The sequence below is a fragment of the Protomyctophum bolini genome (genome assembly GCF_963924005.1).
Source record: "Protomyctophum bolini genome assembly, chromosome: 13".
NCBI classification, from domain to species: domain Eukaryota; kingdom Metazoa; phylum Chordata; class Actinopteri; order Myctophiformes; family Myctophidae; genus Protomyctophum; species Protomyctophum bolini.
Window position 1 is genome coordinate 41013703 of NC_137874.1, and position 4408 is coordinate 41018110.

At 44.4% G+C, this 4408-nt stretch overlaps 1 long non-coding RNA gene across 1 annotated transcript; it reads left to right on the forward strand.

Annotated features, from left to right (window-relative positions):
- Positions 1-275: 275 nt before the first annotated feature.
- LOC308327467 lies at positions 276-3426 on the forward strand. Its single transcript, XR_013965200.1, has 3 exons — positions 276-362; positions 498-568; positions 3333-3426. It is a non-coding gene; the product is annotated as an uncharacterized lncRNA (long non-coding RNA).
- The last annotated feature ends 982 nt before the right edge of the window (positions 3427-4408 follow it).

A 4408-nucleotide genomic window follows, 5' to 3' on the forward strand; every position in this document is an offset into this window, starting at 1 on the left:
TAGCTGCTTTCCATCACGGCATGGTTTAATGAATTGCCTTTTTATAGCGCTTTTCCAAGTGCTCAAAGCGCTTTACAACGGTTCATTCATTCACACATTGGGAGGTGAAGCGGCGAACAGTCGACGCCAGCGTCCTCACTTAATTCCCACATTCACACACACCGACGGTGGCGAGCTCACACCGACCGACTCATTGGAGGCAATGTAGGCCTTGTAGGGTTCAGTGTCTTTGCCCAAGGACACTTCGACATGTGGACAGGAGGAGGAGCCGGGATTTCGAACGGCCGACCAAGGGATCATTGGACGACCTGCTCTATACCTCCTGAGCCACAGCCGCCCTTTAAGATGCTATTATCTTGAATGTGTGCAATTTGACATTTTGCACACATATTGCTCTGTTTGCATCTAAGGCTACTGTACATATCCAATTGTATATATATATATGCATCGCTGTAGTCTGTCTATAGATGTTGTTTTTCTTCCCCTCTGATCTCCAGGATGGGGATCATGGTGACCGTGTCCGGTGTCCTGCTAGTCCTGTTCATACAGACTGCTACTGCCAGCCCAGGTAAGCTGCCGAAGCTGATTTACGCTATAATTATTCAAAAAAGGTATGGGTATAAGGTTTTAAAAAAAACCTGTGCAAACCAACCCTAGTGGTCTGTTTGCAGTGACTCCAATATTAGATGGGTAAAGGTGGTTGAAAACCAAAATAACTGATGGGATATATTTTTCAATGGATTCTGTTACCATTGGGTGTGCTAAATAACATACACAATATGTAGGACAAATTGAATTGGGGTCGAGCCCAACTCGTTTGTGATGGTTTTTGAAAACCTTATGCCCATATAAACACCATGCCAAAAATCTAAAACTATAGTGCAACATTTTCATGATTCTTTTACATACTCCCTCCATCGCTTAAAACACCTATAAAACTGGGACATCAATAATTATGTAAAAAATCATCATGTGTAAACTTGGCAGAAATACACTATATATATTCTTCGACTACGCTGCGCCACCTTGGGAATTCAACCCAAGCACATCAATTAATGTGTAATCATAGGAGCAGAGACGTGCTTCTCAAGATAATCACTTTCAATTTATTGTAACGAAAATATTAGTTTAGTTTAATTCGATCAATTCATTGTACTGTAAGTTATACAGTACAATTTAAAGGAGAATTCCATGCTAGAAGACTTTCTTACCTTTCTTTGTAGTTGTTACGTCCCCACCAAAGAGGTCCATGGTGTTTTTTGTGCAAAAACTCCTTAATGGCTATTTCCCCTACCATAAGCCCTCAATGAATTGAATGGGAATTGAATGGGGCTATGGGGTGTTGTGCTAATTCACTTATTTCCATCGAAATAAGTAGTAAAGTGTGCCGCTTGGGATATTATTTACATTATGAAGAGAGGATATATACAAAATAATTATAGTTTTTGAGCGATGGAAATAAGCGAATTAGCACAACACCCCATAGCCCCATTCAATTCAATGCAATTAGCCAATAAGGAGCTTTTGCACAAAAAAACACCTGGACCTCTTTGGTGGGGACGTAAAAACTACAAAATAAAGGTATGAAAGCCTTCTAGCATGGAATTCCCCTTTAATATTAAAGGGGTAAGCAGGGGTCAACAATCGACTAGTATAGGGGGAGAAGAGGTAGAAGTTAGTGGGGGGAGGGTTCTTCAATCCACAGCAAATACACTACAAAATCACTTACAAACACTGCTGGGTTAGGCACACACACACATGGCAGGGGACTCATGGAAGACATGGCAGGGGACTCATGGAAGACATGGCAGGGGACTCATGGAAGACATGGCAGGGGACTCATGGAAGACATGGCAGGGGACTCATGGAAGACATGGCAGGGGACTCATGGAAGGAGCATGTAGCTGTAGGCTACACAAAGAGCCTGGTACACCAGCCTATAAGCCTATACCGCAAGTGCAAAAATGAACAACCCGAATGAGTACAAAAATGAATAAAACCCACAATATAAAGTCATATACAAACATTACTTTGAAAGTGGCTGATCGACAAGCTCCTGCACAGGAACATATACCTCCAGAGAAGTGCGGTTTTGGCCCCAATTGGTTACATACAAACAGCCTCTCTGTGCTCAACACTGAGGCCTATGAGGAGGGCACCAGGGGAACATTATATATAGGCCCATTAAAATAAACACAATGATCTGAACAGTGGTTTAACATAAAAACAACCCAATGCCTACCTGTTATGTCTCACTGACAGCTGTTTGATGGTGCTGCGCTCATTGCATATATTATTCCTGTGTTGTTGCCTTGTGATGATTGGGGGGGATAATCTGGGATCTAGTACTTCAGTCTGATATACAACATGACTGTGTGATATTTCTGCTTCTCCCGTTGTTATTATATTTACTCTGAGTTTGAAAGTAAAGAAGAGTCGTGTTAAGCTGTGTCATATGGTCCACTGATTTACAAACACAATACTACCTTGCTCATGCACAAGTCAGTGCATACCGATAGCCAAGCAGGAATGACTGACTGAGAACCTGGCTTTATAGGGGAGGGGATATAATCAGTGACCACTTCCAGCTGAGCAATTAGGGCGTGGACACAGAACTCTGTGTAGAGACAGTTCTCCCTGTTACATATGTGTTGTGTTTTCCTTATTACTGTGTGAGAGTGCAATAATCCAATCCAATAAGCAACTCAAAGCAAGGGTGTGAATACCAAACATTTGCCCTTTTGCCATTTGCACTTTTATGTTCGTCTGTCTCCCATTATACGCTAGATAGCTGGGACCGGACCCTATGGGAAGTAAAGTTATCCAAATGTCAGAAACTTTACGTACCATTGGGTTCTGGCTCGCCGGGCTAGATGTAAAGGTGACTATAATCAACAATAAAAACAATAGAAAATACAATACTATAAGGTATTATTAAATGGGAGAAATAACAGACCAATTTAAGTTTCTGAACCTTTTGTGCTGAGTTTATTTTTGAATGGCAGAACATCAAATAGGCACCTCCGTCTCTTTGATGGGTCACAGTGATAAATTGTTCCTCATGAGGAGACATATTATAATTATGTGCAATGAGGTTTCAGGTCAAATGGAAAAAGAGTTATGCCTGTTCATAAGTTATTGTTAAGTAAAGGTATATTCTGCTGCTTGCTACCTATCTGGCTAATGGATATGTCATCCACTCTCTTGAAAACAGATATGTCCATTTAGTTTAGAGAAATGTGTTTTGAATATAATGACATTGTTCAAACTCATTCATTAATCTGAAAAACTATTATTCTTGTTTTCTTTCTCTTTTTTCTCCATGAATACAGACCAAACACGTTGTGAGCCAGAGAAATATGCGATGGATAAAGACCGAACCAACTGGGACCCGCCAGGTCCCATCAGGTCTCCCCGGGGTTTATTCAACTGGGACCCGCCAGGTCCCATCAGGTCTCCCCGGGGTTTATTCAACTGGGACCCGCCAGGTCCCATCAGGTCTCCCCAGGGTTTATTCAACTGGGACCCGCCAGGTCCTATCAGGTCTCCCCGGGGTTTATTCAACTGGGACCCGCCAGGTCCCATCAGGTCTCCCCGGGGTTTATTCAACTGGGACCCGCCAGGTCCTATCAGGTCTCCCCGGGGTTTATTCAACTGGGACCCGCCAGGTCCCATCAGGTCTCCCCGGGGTTTATTCAACTGGGACCCGCCAGGTCCCATCAGGTCTCCCCGGGGTTTATTCAACTGGGACCCGCCAGGTCCCATCAGGTCTCCCCGGGGTTTATTCAACTGGGACCCGCCAGGTCCCATCAGGTCTCCCCGGGGTTTATTCAACTGGGACCCGCCAGGTCCCATCAGGTCTCCCCGGGGTTTATTCAACTGGGACCCGCCAGGTCCCATCAGGTCTCCCCGGGGTTTATTCAACTGGGACCCGCCAGGTCCCATCAGGTCTCCCCAGGGTTTATTCAACTGGGACCCGCCAGGTCCCATCAGGTCTCCTCAGGGTTTATTCGAAGATGTTTCAGACGCATTCGGCGATGCACTGGATCCAGCAGGGCATGGCGGGTGAAGGGGGAAGGGTGTTCCAAACAACAAAAAGGTCTTTAGCTGTAAGCATCAGAGACACAGGCTATGTGGAATGCCCTACCAACAGTCATTGAGACATGTGAATCCCTTGACTCCTTCAAAACCGCTCTCAAAGGGCACTATACGGACGGCTGCAATTCGAAACTGTCCTCACAGAGCTGATCAACAACATGGAGAATGGTGTAAAGATAATGTTGTTGTTCTGTGGTGTTTTCGTGACTTCTGTCCACTCTGTGAAATGGACCGATGTACCTGTGGTACTGGGACAAGACTCCATCCTCAACTGTTCTGTGGATAGATCAGCAGTCATCTGGAACATGAA